A 15,578-nucleotide genomic window follows, 5' to 3' on the forward strand; every position below is an offset into this window, starting at 1 on the left:
ACAACTGTGAGTTTAGCAGGCCAATGCTCAAGCTACTGAGCTATCCTTTCCCCCTCCCCCCCGTAGTGGGGCGGAGTGGCCGCCCACTGAGCTGGAGAAGGCAGAACCCCTCCAGCTGCCATGTTGGGCTGAGGCTATAAAAGCCCAAACAGCAGCCTCAGTCAGGGCTGAGCCTGCCCAGAGACTACAGGCCTAGGGAGTAGGGACTAAGGCCTGGCCCAGGCCTCCTACCTACTAGGGCCCAGAGGCAGACTCCCGGCTCCCTGCCTGGGAGGCGAAGGCCCAGCTTAGCCAGCCTACCTGCACAGAAGCAGCGGAGGACCTAAAGGGACAGCCTGATCCCGTGCTCCAGCGCCTGCCCCAGAACCGGGAGAAGTGGCCCCGGCTACCTTGTCCGGAGGCACCGACTGGGACTCCCACAGACCCTGAGGCCTAATAGGTAATTGCTAATAGGAAGACTACCTTCAGCCTTAACATTCGAAGAGTTATAGTTACTAACAGTTCAAACAGAGGATACATTATGGTATCGAGTACCAAATCTAGGTCTCACAAAGGGGGAGGTCGTCTCTGTGGAGGGGGATGAAGGTTCATCAGCCCTTTCAGGAACCTTTTAGTAGTTGGGTGGGCAAGTATCGAGAATCCTTCTATAGGGTGATGGAAAGAACTAATTGCTGCCCTATGGGCTTTCAAATAAGAGATCAAAAGTCCTGAACACTGCAGATGAACAACGTAATCAAGAATCTGATGGAATGGAGCTCTTTTGGGGTGACAACCAAGCTAAACACAACCATGTGTATCTACTCCACTTCGCAAGGTAAGTCCTTTGAGTAGATAATTTTCTACTGTGCAGTAGGATTGCACTCACTTGTTCCAAACAGAGGTGTTCGTTTGCTTTGAGCCAACCAGGCTGTTAGGTGGAGAGTTCCTGGTTTGCGATGAAGGAACGAACCACAATTCTGTGACAGGAGATTTGATTGGGGAGGTGTAGGGGGGAGGTAAGGTTGTTTCACTGACATCCTGTGGAGGAATGGATTTCATGGTTGCCTCACCCACGCTGGGGCCAGTAAGATTACCAGTGCCAATTCTGCATTCATTTTTTTCTAATGTCCTGGGTAGGAGTACTGTTGGAGGGAATGCATAAAAGTAGTGACCCCTTCCACCTGATTAAGAGTGCATCCCCTAGTGATCCCTTCCCAATTCCTACCCTGGAACAGAAAAATTGGCATTTCCAGATGTGTGGAGTGGCAAACAGGTCTATAAGAGGTGTTCCCCATCTTCGGAAGATTTGTTGAAGGACGTTCATTCGTACTTCCCACTCGTAATCCAGTGGGAATTGGCAGCTGAGGGAGTCTGCAATCGCATTGTTGGAGCCAGGTAAGGATGATGCTGGGTTGATGAAGTTGTTTTGGATGCACCAGTTCCAGACAGATTGCTTCCGCACATAGGGAGCATGATCTCACCCCTCCTTGCCGATTGGTATAATACAATCACAGCAACATTGTCTGTCAATACCCTGACCATAGTGCCGATATGGGAAAAGATTCCCGAACAACCTTACATACTTAAGGGATGTGCACTACTTTAGACGCAAACGGTACTACCCATACCAAAGAAGATATGACGACTAGTATCAAAGGCAACAGCAGCACCCATATGAACAGGCACGTCCAAAACAATGACTTCAGAGCAGAATGTCCGATGCACGACTAACCCACCATCCACGAAGCAGCAGGTCTGACTTCTTGGTCGGGGCCTGCAAACATCTCACATTGGTCTTGGTTTGAGACATATTCCTTTCTCCCCCCCCACCCCCCCACTGATGGTTACGTCCGTTTTACCATCAGTGGGCCGCAATAACATCTGACTGGGTTTTGGAACTTGTGGCACCTGAATTCACAATTCTGCTCACCTCTGTGCCTCCTACAACCCCACTAACCCCGTCCCTTTTCAGGGACCCATCTCACGAGGAACTCTTAAGACCACGGTCTTCTCTCCATTGGGGCAATAGAGTTCTGAATCAATTCAGAGGAAAGGAGTTTTTACTCCTACTATTTCCTAACTCAAGAGTAGTCAGGAGGATGGAGACCCATTCTCGATCTATGGAGATTGACCTCTGGAAACAGCAGGTCAAGATGGTGACACTCGCCTCAGTTATCCTATCGCTCGACAATGGGGATTGGTTTGCAGCCCTCGACCTGCTAGATGCCTATTTCCACATTGCCATTCACCTTGCGCACAGGCGATTCCTTCATTTTGTAATAGGAAACAAACATTTTCAATATCGTGTACTATCCTTCAGTCTAGTGGCATCTCCAAGGTGTGTTTTTTGAAATAGTTGTGGTGGCACATCTGTCGTAGGAACGTTGTGATATTCCCTTACCTGGACGACTGCCTTGTAAAGGGCAGAACGCAACAGGAGGCTGCACGCATGGTTATGTTGACCATGCAACCTTTCAACTGTCTGGGCCTCAATCAACGGAGAAGAAGTCCACTAGATCCAAATCAGACCATAAAGTTCATAGGTACTACACTCGACTCCACTGTGAAAGCATACTTACCGGTAGAAAGATTTCAAACAATACAAGACCTTGTGACTATGGTCATCGATGCTTCCATGGTGTCAGTACACACTTCCCTAAAGTTGATGGGCCACATGGCTGCTACCACTTTTGTAGTTCATGCACAGCAACATTTTTTGATGCCTCCAACACTGGCTAGCATCCATATACATAGCTTCAGAACACAGCATCCAAAAGGTAGTAGCACCCCCAGCCTACATCCACAGGTCCCTTGCATGTTGGACAAAACCTCACAATATCATGGCAGAAGTTCCGTTCCATCGGCCACAACCTCTAGCCAAATAACCACAGATGCTTCCCTCATCAGTTCGGGTGCACACACGAATGGGAGGAAGGTACAGGGCAGCTCAGACTCTGAAAGACTTCTCTACATAAACCTCTTAGAGCTGAGGACTATTTTCCATGCATGCAAACACTTTCGCACTTGGCAAAGTGGACTTTATCCACTTCGCAAAAAGTTTCTGCCCATCAAAAGGGAGATCCTCCACTTTGCTTTGTAGCTCTCTGGGGACTCATGGCTAGCCAGGATGCTCTTCTCATAGAAATAGCCAGGGCCGTGGAGCATGCTGCCATGTCCACCGCGATTTGAGTCCTACCTGCAACAAAGCATAGCCTTCCTGCACCACTGACCTCAATATTGGCTTCTTGGAGTCTGGAAGATGGAGCCAGCTCAGTTAACTTCAAATAATTATCAAAATTATGATTCAAGAGTAGGGCAACATAATGTGCTATGCTTAGGAGTAGCGTGGCCAAAGAGTATGCCTTCCTGCCAAAGAAGTCCAGTTTCTTCGTGTCTGTCGGCTCCAGTGGTTCTGAATTGTGGCATCTTGGACCTTTGTTGGGCTGCATCCACAACCAGGGAATTAGGTTGTGGGTGATTAAACAAGAACTCGAGGCCTTTGGATGGGACAAAATATTTGTCTGCCCGTTTGCTAGTTGGGGTAGTAGAGGCTGGAGTCTGCCATATTTCATCTGCAACTTTCATGATTGCCTCGTCGATTGGCAGAGCAATTTTTGACTGTTGTTGTGGATGGAGATTTTTCAGCAGGTGATATTGCTTTGTTTGCACCTATGCTAGCTGCACCTCTTCGGACTCAGCTACTCGCTTAAACAGTTCCTGGGACTGTCTCAGGTCATGGGAGGAGGAGAGGGAGGGGGAGGAGGGAAAGACATCTCCAGGGAAGACTGCCTCATTGGGAGAGGATGAGGACTGGTCTGTCAGTGACATCTGCTTAGATTGATCCTCAGCTTGGGATATCTGCTCCTTCTCAAGTTCTGAGTGTTGTGATTGTGCCTGAGGGCTGTTCATAGCTGGTCCTACAAAGTGTTCCTTTTGTTGTGTGTGTGATACAGATGGAATGTGCCAGTAATTCAGAGTGGCAGCAGCCAGTCAGCATATGAGCGGGACCGTCAGAGGAATGTTGCGATAATAACTGTGCAATCTGTGATAGCAATTGCAGTAATGGTCAGTTGCAGTAATGGTCAAAGTCGGAGAGGATCACCTGAAAGATGTTATGCTGCCACATCGTCTATAATAATATTTGCATGGAGACGTGTTGGTGATCACAGTAAATGAGGTGAATATCTTCTGGAGGATTGAGGTGATAATGATATGCATCTATGACTCCATGACCCATGGTGCTGCTGTCACTCATGGTACAGATCTGGGGCTGTGTTGTGGTGAATAAGATGCCCAAGTGGAGTGGTACAGTCGATCCCCATATATGGGGGAATGGTGTCTAGGAGGTGAGGGGGGACGGTGCCCGGGAAAAAGCCGGAGACAGAGAAAGAGATGGCCAGCTTGTGGTTGTTTTGCAAACGGCTTTTCTTGGTGCTGCCGCTGCACCGCTGTCCAACTCAGCATGATCCTCTCTGGCCTTAGGCAGCATCAGCACTGGTGTCTGATCCGGTTCCGTATTGTGCGGTGCTGGCACATATGGTGCCACCAGAGGGGCTGCTTCTCCCGGTGCCAATGCCTTTAATGCCAGTGCCTCTGATGTTGGTAGTGCTGCCGGTCTAATTACCGGTGCCAAGCCTTCTTTGTTAGTGCCTCTGTCAGTGCCCCCTTCCATGCTGGCAAGGCACGTGCACTCGGTGTCAGGGTAGCTGATTTTTTTGATGCAGCAGTCACAGCTGCATTGGCAACCACAGAGATGGTTCCTATTGTGCCCAGCTTGTCACTTCTGCTGATTCTTGTCATGGGTCCAGCAAGCAAAGAGTAGGAGAAGCTATCACTCTTTGTTGCGGGTGGTCCGAGAGACAAAGTGCTCCGCTTGTGCAACCTTGAAACATTTGGAGTCGGCAGTGGAGAGCCGCCTGATGGTTGCAGGGCTCTCTCAGACAGAATCATTTTTAAATGCATCTGTCTATCCTTGCGCGCCCTAGATGTAAGTCTCAAGCAGTGCTCACATTTTTGAGGAATGTGACCTTCCCCCAGGCAGCGGATACAAGCTGTATGCCCATCCGATGCCGGCATAGCCTCCCAGCAGAGAGAACACTTTTTGAAGCCTGGGGAGCCAGGCATGTTGGGTCAATCAAGTGCCGGTAACCCATAGTCAATTTCAAGTAGCGAGGGAACAAAGTGTCTTTTTGTTTTACTAAGTAACAGTAGTTATTTAGTAGGTAGGTAAACTATTAACATAAGATGAACTCTAACTATAACTAGCTTATTCTTCTCTTCCCTGCCCCCCACAGAAACCTGCACTTCACTGAGGAGAATAGGGAAGCTCCGCCAGCAACTGAGGACGGTTGAAAGGAATTGGCGGGAGCTGGACCATGCAATCAAAGAAACAAAAGCCACAAGACGCTGACTGTGCATGTGCAGTCTGGCTGGCAACTGCTACTGAAAACCTCTGACCAGCGATGCCGGGACGTGCCCGACACCAAGAGTGGAGCACCCACTGGGACCAGTCGAACAATTATGCACTTCACTTTCAATAGTCAAGTATTGGGAGGAGAACTACGAGATCCTTTTGAATTAAGAGACTTTTGGCTTAGGGCATTATGAGTAACTCTTTGCAAAGCTATGTTTCCACAAGACAGTTACTAGAGGTTAAGAAAAGTTCCAATCTTTAATTAACAGAGGGAAATAGCTGATAAAGCCTAAATTTGCAGAATGTAACTCAAGTTGAGGGTGTTTATATTCTACAATTTAAAGTCATACATATATTATACATTACAGAAGCTGTAGATTTTATTAAAAAGTTAAAGACCCTTGTCTAAAGCATACATCAATCTGGTCTGACTAAGGATCTAGGACTGGGAAGGGGGAAGAACTTTTCACTGGTCTTACCTCTTAATTAGCCATTACTTAACATCTACTTCTTCCTTCTGAATTTAAGGGGAAGTAAGGAAGGAATCTCAACAGCCTTTCATGTAGATACAGAGTGATGAAAAGGCACACTCCTCCTACCTGTAACTAGGTGGAGTTATTCAAACAATTTCCTCTCAAAGTAAGTAGGAGATTAAGTCCTACTGGGAAAAATATTAAATTAAATTACAACACCAGAATACTGGCAAGAGAACAAAAGGGATAAGGCTAGCTAATAGGAGATCTTTGATCCCATTACCTTACAAAGCAACAAATCTCTAAAATAACTGCCCCTTTGTTTAGTGTAGACAAAGCCTCGCACCTGATCAATCTACTCTATGCAACCTCATACTATACAAATAGTATAGCTGAAGTCAATATTAAGGATGTGAATCTGTAACCAGTTACCTAGGGAGCAGGCTCCCACAATCACACAGAGGCTGGGAGCTGGCAGCAGCCTCAGACAGGCTGGGAGCTGGCAGCAGCCTCAGTCCAAGCATGAGGACTGGGAATGAGATCTTGCTAGTCAGTTAACCGCAACCCAAAGTTAGCCAGTTAAATGTAACGTTAACTGATTAATCAGAATTTTCCATCTCTAGTGGATATATTTCTTGCAGTGTCTTCCATGCAGTAAGGTCAGTGGGGGATGCTCTTCCCCAATTTCCAGGCTATTCTTATCCTGGTAGCGTACCAAGTCAACAGTAGAGCACTAAGATCAATTTATAATGTCTGCTTAATGATGGATCAATCACTGCAGTGTTGATTAACCACATAGTGGAGACAAGGCCTTAGTTAGATGCCACCTGAAATCTCTTAAATCTCATGGGAAAAAATGAGCAGAATGAAAGTTTTGATTGTATAGATCCCCTGAAAGACAAGGATGGGCTATAGACCCTCTATTAAAAGTAGATTCAAATGGGTCAAATGTTTACCTATAACTGTTTGTTTTCTCCTGGCACTAAAATATATGCAGCCCTTGCTAAATAAATGCAGTTTGTGATGGAGACTGAAATTCTGGTGTACACTTCTGAGCAAAGTAAGACTGTACCACTCTGATGGAATTTTGGGAATAAAAGTAGTTAAGGCACCGAAGTACAGGCAGTCCCCAGGTTACGTACAAGATAAGAACAAACCTACAGTCCTTAAGTTGAATCTGTATGTAAGTCGGAACTGGTACATATTTGGGGGGGGGCGGCGGGAAGAGCTGGAGTTAGGTGGAAAAGACCCTGATTCTCATACAACTTCCTTATTCTAAGAAAAACTCATACTGTTTTGATATGAAGGTTTTTTTGGTTGATATTTTAATTAAAAATTGATCGTAAGTTTCAGTGTTTCATGCTATATCCAAATCTTCCTTTTGGGGTACCTGAAAGATCCCAGTTATTCATTTAATAGTCAGAATCTTTGTTTTTATAACTAAAAAAAGTTTATAAAATGCATATTACTGTTCCAAATAGAATTTGCTACAGATGGTTCAGTGAAATGGGTATTAAGTGTAATCAATAGTCATTGGAGAGCACAGTGAAATATTTATCCATTTTCTGCTCAGCAGAATACAACAACAGCTTTGAATGTAAATCCCTTCCCGTGAAGTGTGTGAGAATTTATCCACAGGATTAATTTTAAAGAAAAATTCTGTGTTGGGAACAGGAGTTGAGGACCCACCTGTCGCTAATTGTCCACTCACCCACTTTGCAACCAGACCCATCCCCTCGGGGCTTACCCTGCTCCACTCCAGCCAGGGTGTAGGGTTGGGGCTTATCCCCTCTTCCCTTCTGTCCTGCTCCTCCCCATTCTTGCCCACCCACACCACTGGGTAATTTTTCAGCTTCACCTCTGCCAGGCTGGAAGGAACTTGTTAATTTCATGTGACGCTAACAAGATACTTGCAGTTCTAGTGCTGAAGAGGGAAAGAGCTGTTGCTCCCAAGGTGGGGACAGTAACACAATGGGTCTCTCTGCCTGCTGCTCCTGCTGTTCCCTAGGAAATTAATTTTTCTGCTCTGGGGGTGCCCCCTTTTGGCTGGTGTCTTGTTCCCCCCAGCAAACCCGCATCCTCTGCAGCGAGAAAAGCTGCTCCGCGTCTCCCTGGTCTGCTGGCAGAAGGGGGGCACTAGCTCCACGTCTCCCTGGTCTGCTGGGGGGAGGCGGCGACAGTGGGGGAGGCACCCCGCACTAGCTGTGCCCCTCCCCCCCCCGTTTGTAACTAGGGATCCAATGTAAGTCGGATCGATGTAACCCGGAGACTGCCTGTACCACCATCTCCTGTGCTTCTCAAATTGAATGGCTATGAACAAGGACATCCAGCACCTCCAGGCTTCTAACTAATGTAACTGAAAGAGAAATAGCTGAAGCAAAGCCACTTTCCAGAGTAAACATTCATTTTGAGAGAGAGACAGAGAGACAGAGAGATTTTGGGAGAGTGCAGGGAAAGTTTAGAGCAATTCAAGCCATTCAGAGTTGTCCATTAAAGCTCAGCAATCTCTTGGTAGCTCTCACCATTCTGTGATTATCACATCCCAGCTGCATGACAATCCAGTTATTAGTACAGATATAACTATTAATGGAATGATGATCACATACCAATAATGCTTAAACAGAGGAAGCTATTGGAAAAACATGCAGGAAAGGAACAGAAGGAATCCAAGATAAGTAACCTCCAAGCAAACAATTGCAATGAAGGCTGCAAGGCAATGGAGGACATACAAGCATGAAGGATTTTACCAATCCTGTCTCCCATTAGGATGCAATGCTTTTTTGGCAGGCTGGAAACTGAGAGATCAAACAAACAAACAAAAAACAGGACTATGTAGCACTTTAAAGACTAACAAGATGGTTTATTAGGTGATGAGCTTTCATGGGCCAGACCCACTTCCTCAGATCAAATAATGGAAGAAAATTGTCACAACCATATATACCAAAAGATACAATTAAAAAAACAAACATATGAAAAGGACAAGTCAAATTTCAGAACAGATGGGGGGAGGTAAATGTCTGTGAGCTAATGATATTAGAGGTGATAATTGGGGAAGCTATCTTTGTAATAGGTAAGATAATTAGGGTCTTTGTTCAAACCTAAGTGTAAAGGGTCGAATTTAAGCATGAATGACAGTTCAGAGGATTCTCTTTCAAGTGTAGTCTTAAAAGGCCTTTGAAGCTGGCTGCAGGTAATCAAGTCATTGAGACAATGTCCTTTCTGGTTGAAATGGCAAGAAACTGTTTTTTCTTTGTGATCCTGTATAAGATCAAAAGGACTGAATAACTTGAGGAAGGGAGAGTTCTCCTCAAGGGGGATAAGCATTTTGTGAGGTAAGGATATGGACTGTAAACCTTCCCTCCCCCCCAGGAGCCAGAGGTAGACCTGTTTTCACACAGTGCTTCTCCTGCTGACATGAGCACCTAGGTCATTGTAATTTACACCACTTGGGGTAACTTAAGTACTTTGCTTTGAGGAGGCTGTTTGGTCTTGAGTTGCCACTAATTGCCCCAGAAGAAACAGACTTGCAGGTGATGTACATAGATTAGCACAGAAGACTGCAACTAAAGGTTCACTGTGAGGATCATGTGACCACAAGAGGGGTGACGTTCTGAAGAGATGCATTTAGTCCAGTAAACATAAACACATGCTATGGAAGAACCACCTGCCTTGAAAGGCTGCTGGCAAGACAGTATAAAAACCTCAAGGAGACTGTAGATCAATCTCTTTAAGAACTCCTAATCCTCTCCAAAACTATATTTTATTTGACTATTTTCTGGCTGCTGAGAAGTTGTATGTGTTACAGGCGAAGGTGAAAATGCATATTTCTCAAAAAATCCCTAATATTTTTACAAATAGCACATTTCCCACAGTGGATCCAAATTCCAAGGAATCCCATAACCAATTTCACCATCCAGTGATTATCTTGAGAATTTTTCCTTCCACATACTAACACTTAGATTCAGAGTTGTTAAAATCTGTAATTTCTGTTTCTAATTTAATATCCCCCAGCAGTCATTCTGTAACAGCCCAGAACATGTGAGGAACTGAAGGGAAAATAACTTGTGTTAATTGTCTGCTTTAAATGCTGTTTTGATTTTAGTCAAACTGTTCTAGTTCTCTCTCACTGTGTGATTCTTCAGCTCCTTTGTACATGTAGCAATGGGGAAAGTCATTTCTATTTTGTGGTTCTCACGTTTTTTTTTATTTTCTTGTAATAGGGTTTATTTAATTCTGTTCACTTCTGAGCTAACTGACTAGTAATCAGTGAGCTGGCTGCCTAGCAGTGACCATAGTAGAGGAAGAGTCTGCCTGGACTCCAGCTGAGGATTCCCTACAAGCAAGTCGAGAGAGAGACTTCAGACTCAGCATCAAATCTGCACCATACATCAGATGCACAAACTGAGACTTCGGTGAACCAAATCTAAGCTCTTGGGACCTTTCAGTCTTTTCTTACTGTGTTTGTGTGGACTGAACTGTTCAAGTTTCACTTTTAGTTTTCTCTTTACTTATGTTTATTGTAATTATAGATATTATTTGTGGGGTATAAAATAGCTGTGTTCTGTTGTAAGAATTAGATTATTTGTTTCTTCATACAATTTTATAGTTATTTAATTAAATTCATTCTTTTGGAACTTGAATGTAGGGAGGCTGACACTGTGCAATCCTTGCTGAAATTCCTTACAGACTAAACTCTGGGTCTTCAGTACTTCAGTGTAGTCTAGCCCACTCAAGGTTACACCAGCATGGTCAACTGGAAAGATTGTGTCAACAGACCAGGCTAAGCAAATAAGAAGAGAAGTTTCAAAAATTCCTGGGCCTTTAAACTGGAACATGCTTGTGTATCTGCAGGAAATCAAAGTTCAAATTGCTACCAGAGCAGTCATGGTAAGTATTGTGGGACACCTCCTAGAGGCCAATTAGGTGACTGGAGCAAGCACACACACAACATTCACACTGTCACAGAAAGCTCTATGCTCTTTGACAAGGTGCTTTCATTTTGTTGGTATAGCAGAGGAGTTAAATTAACAGGAAGAGCATTGTTGTATATATGCCTCTGCTGTTTTGTCAATGGAAGCTGATTTGTCCAGACTACAGGTGTTTGGGTTTTTTTGACAAGGCCTGAGTTTTCTTCTTGCTTAAACAAACATGTTGCTCAATTTCTCCCCATTTTACTTCATCTGCAATTTCACATCATGTTGTAGCATGAAGAAAAACTACTCCCTGACACTGATAACTTCTGTTGAAACTAATGCATACCACTCATGAGTTCTCTAAATAAAATACACAACAGAACACCAACCCTACATTTCCTCTCCTGCCAGCCCTTTTCTGTTTAGTTTCCCCAAAAGTGTATTTATAACATTACCTCTCACTTTTTTTTTTTTTACACAACACACTTCAACTCTCCACAAATTGTTCTTGAAGTCATTGGGTGGGAAGATCCTCATCTTCCTACCCTCATTTTACACATGGGGTAATTAACATGCAGCACAGTTTGTGAGGCCTGCCCAGAATTGGCAAAGGAACTCAGTTCTCCCAGCTGCTGCACTACCCCAACCACTACCCAATGCTCCCCTCCTTGTCGGGTTTAGGAGGAAACTGAAGAAAAAAAAAACAATCCCACAACCACTAAGCACGCACTTTCGATTGTAACACAATACTTGATTCTAGTACATGCACTCTGCTTGGTGAGGTGGCATATGTGGGCGTCTCACATGCAGATCAGCAATTTCCAAAAATAATGGCGACATAATGAACAAAGCTTAAGACGCGAAACACAGGGTACTTTTTTTCTTTAAAGAGTCGGATGACTGATAAATAAACCAGGTATCAACACGTGGCCAACAATACTGCGGGGGAGGGGGGGTGTCAGCCCCTAGACACGCCAGAAAACCAGCCTATTCAAACCACAGAAGGCTCAACGCTCTGCCCAGCCCCACACAAAGTTCAGACAGTTTCCTAGGCGCAGGCCTTTCCGATGTGGCACCTTCAAACTGTCTCCCCGCCCCGGGCTCTGCCGCGCGCCGGAGCTCCAGTTACATTTCCTGAAGGAGACCAGACCGGCTCTGACCGCGGGGGCCGGGGCGTCGTCGTCCCCCCCCCTCGCCCGCGGAGTGCGCCAGCGGCGCTGGGGAAGGCACCACGACCCCCGCCGGGGAGCGGGGGAGGCCGGGCCGCGGCACGCGCCGGTCGGGCACGTTGCCCGCGCGCTAGGGCCAGCGGCACCGGCTGCTGTCACCCTGGCAACACCACAGCGCGGGCGGGGGCAGAATCACCAGGCCGCCGAGGGTCTCCTGCACTGCCCCGCCCCCCGCCTAAGCGGGGCTGGGACATGTCCTCACCGGGAGGGGAGGGGGGGGTCTGAGGACCCAGCTCCCCTCGGACGGAGGCGGGCTCCCGCCGCTCCCTCAGGGCGCGCGCCGAGCCCAGAGGAGCCGCCGGGGGCGGGAAGCCGCAGCAGGGAGGGCAGCCAAGGCCCGCGCCCCGGACACTGCCCCGCCACCGCGCTCGCTCGCTCGCCCTCCCTCTCTGCGGCCAGCCCGCGCCCCAGCACCCCCCGCCGCCAGCGCGGCTCCCCTCACCTTCGGCGTCTCCTCCTCGCCGCTCCGGCCCCTCTGCGGCGGCGTCTCTCCGGCTCGGAGGGGGCGGGGTAGACAGGCAACGTCTGTGCCCGGCCCGGCCCCAGGCTTTTAAAGGCGGAGACTGCAGCAGAGGGGGCCCTCTCCTGTTCTTCCTTCCCTTTGTCTCCCCGCCCCCCATGCCTTCCTCTCCGCCTTTGTTCGCTCACCCACGGGCAGCTGCCTTCGCCTTCCCCTCAGCGTGCAGGGGAGCAGCCCCATGCCCAGGTGTGTGGGTGGGGCGGGTGAAGGAATGTCTCTGACCCACCGCCCCCTCCACCAACCGCCCCCTGCTGCTAAGAGGAACCTCGGACCCGGCCCTGTCCAGGGAAGCAGTGACAGCAATGGGAAAGCAGCGGGGAGACGGGTTTCCCGCACGGAAAAGACAATTTTGGGATCAAGCCCTGTTGGGAATGAGACATCCCTGAAAACCACATCGCTCGCCCCCTTCGCTGGTGAAGGGAAAGCTGGTGACGATTCTCCGGCACAGGGACCCGACTGCTTGTCAGTATCACATGTTACCGCCCTCCCCCGGGTTTGGCTTTGAAAGTGACAAGACATAGGCAACCAGGCTGAGCCACCTCCCACTGGAGAGCGGACAGCTCTGGAGCTCCCCAGGACCTTGGCAACAGCAGCCGCCCGGCTGTTGCTCCCCTAAGGAATTTTCAGATATAATAAAAGGCAAGAGTTTAGAGAACTGGCCGGGGACTTTCTCTTCGCCAAAAGCTTTGTCCCCACAAAGGGGGAAGAAACAATAGGAAGGGAATGTGGCTAACCGTACTGACCGCTTTAGTAATGAGCTGTTCTGGCAAATAAGTATGAATAGAGGAAAGAGAGAAGGTTATGAGACAGGGCAATACAAATAAGTCTAGTATAGATCTTTTAACAGGTGAAACATTTCACTGTTTGCTGCATTTATCTTTCTTTCCTTTTGTCTTAATATCCACAAATTTATCTTCCATTCCCATCCCCTGAAACAAAATATTTTAATTTCTAATACAGTTATGAAGTAATCTACATAAGAACATGTCCCAATCCTCTTTCTAATCTTAAAAAAAGTACTTGTTAATACCAAGTGCCAATTGTTTTAGACAAATTATTATGCCTGATAGAAAGGTCTCTGTTTCACTTTCAAGTTAACAGCTCTTGGGTCATGTGCAATATCTAGAATACATTGTTTTAGGCCCCTGCTGTTTTAGTTCAAAACCAGACCTAAGTTTCCATTCTCATAGAACATTTAATTTATATGAGATACTATCCAAACAAAAGGGAGACAACAAAAATCGGCTGCACTGAGTGCTGACTGAAACCTAATTGGGCCTTGTATTTAATTTTTGCCTCATGCCTTGGCATTAGCCCAGCCTTTTGGCAGCACAGCATGTGAAAGCACAAAGAGAAAGAGGACAACAGGGACTCTAAATAACTGGTTTAAAATAAATTGATCGGTGGTTAGTAATGTCTGGTAGAATTTCAATCCCTAACAGGTAAGTACTATCTTTTATTCTAATTATTGAATGCCACTGAACCAAATTCTGATCTCTGTCCTTAGACAATCTTTGATTTTCTGCCACCCATGAGTTTTGGTTGAGGAAAGAATTTAAGATTTTCTGTCTCGAAAATAATTATTTAAAAAGTGCATAGTGTTTAATATAAAAATGTGTTAATAGATCCATCCTGTATTATGACATAAGGGCTTAAGCCCACAAACCTCAATGTATTCATACATGATCTGGAGAAAGGGGTACAGAGGCAGGTGGCAACATTTGCAGATGATACTAAACTGAAGAAGTTCAAAAGGATCTCACGAAACTAGATACCTGGGCAACAAAATGGCAGATGAATTTTAATGTTGATAAATGCAAAGTAATGCATATTGGAAAACATAATCCCAACTATATGTGTAATACAGGTGTAGGCAATAATTTTTCAACGTGGGGAGGGGAGGGTGCACTTAAGACATTTTTTAAGTGTCTCTGGGCATCCCTCAGGCAGAAGAAGTTGGGGTCATGATACTTCTGTGCTTCCCCACCCACAGACCCTGATTGGTCTAGGGGCGGGGGAGTGTGCAAAGTTTTTGACCCCCCCCCCCACAAGAGAACTGCCAGCTGTTCTGAACTGTAGGTTCCCATGCCCCTGGCAGTAGGAGGAGACTTCATGTGCTCCCTCTGCTGCTCCCAGGTCAATCAGGGCCTGGGGAGGGGGAGTATGTGAAGTCTATTGCTCCCTGCCCCTGTTCTGCAAGGGAGCATCATGCTTAGAGTCAAACACCAGGTGAACAGCAACTGTCAGTTGACTTTAAGTGCTGAGCCTCTTGGAGGGCGGAAGGGGACTTCACGGGCTCCCCCCTGCCCTCAAGTCTTGAATGGCCTGGGAGCAGGGTGTGCGCGCAAAGTCTCCTCCCACCTGGCCCTTATTGCTGTCCTTAGAAACTCCACATACTCCTGGCATGGTGGGAGGAGACTTTGTGCACTCCCTCCCCCACCCCCAGGACAATGAGGCCTCCTCCTTCTAATCACCATGCTTTCCTTGCAGGGCAGGGCGGGAGGAGATTTTGCTTGCTTCTCCCTGCCCCCCACCCTCCTCCCTGCACTGATTGGCCTTAGGGGAGGGGGCAGCAGTAGGTCTTCCACGAGCTAGATTAACTTGCTCAGCGGGCCAAATCTGGCCCATGGAGTCCCTTTTGCCCACCCCTGATGTAATAAAATGGGACTAAATTAGCTGTTACCATTTGAGAGAGAGATCTTGGAGTCATGGATAGATCTCTGCAAACATCTACTCTGTGCAGTAGCAGTCAAACAAACAGAATATTAGGAATTATTAAGAAAGGGTTAGATAATAAGACAGAAGATCTTAAGCTTCTATATAAATCCAAGGTATGCCCACATATTGAATAGTGTATGCAGATATAGTCTCTTTTTGGCATTGGAAAAAGTTCAGAAAAGGGCAACACAAATTATTAGGAGTAGAATGGTCATAAGAGGAGAGATTAATGAGACAGGGACTCCTCAGCTTGAAAATGAGACAACTCAGGGGGCATAAAATCATGATTGGTGTGGAAAAAAGTGAATAAAAAGGAGTTATTTACTCCTTCCC

The 15,578-nt window shown here is 46.6% G+C and overlaps 1 protein-coding gene across 9 annotated transcripts in view; it reads right to left on the reverse strand.

Moving 5' to 3' along the window:
* CLIP1 (CAP-Gly domain containing linker protein 1) overlaps positions 1-12,741 on the reverse strand; it is a 135,705-nt gene extending 122,964 nt beyond the window's left edge. For 4 of the 9 annotated variants that reach the window (XM_075898671.1, XM_075898669.1, XM_075898670.1 and 1 more), the window contains exon 1: positions 12,450-12,607. The gene's annotated coding sequence lies outside the window, so the exon portion shown is untranslated. Of the gene's footprint in view, positions 1-12,449 lie in introns of all 9 variants that reach the window. The other 5 variants (XM_075898663.1, XM_075898662.1, XM_075898665.1 and 2 more) reach the window with 5 other exon arrangements.
* Between the last annotated feature and the right edge of the window lie 2,837 nt (positions 12,742-15,578).

The sequence above is a fragment of the Pelodiscus sinensis genome, chromosome 15 (assembly GCF_049634645.1).
Source record: "Pelodiscus sinensis isolate JC-2024 chromosome 15, ASM4963464v1, whole genome shotgun sequence".
In the NCBI taxonomy this organism is placed as follows: Eukaryota; Metazoa; Chordata; order Testudines; family Trionychidae; genus Pelodiscus; species Pelodiscus sinensis.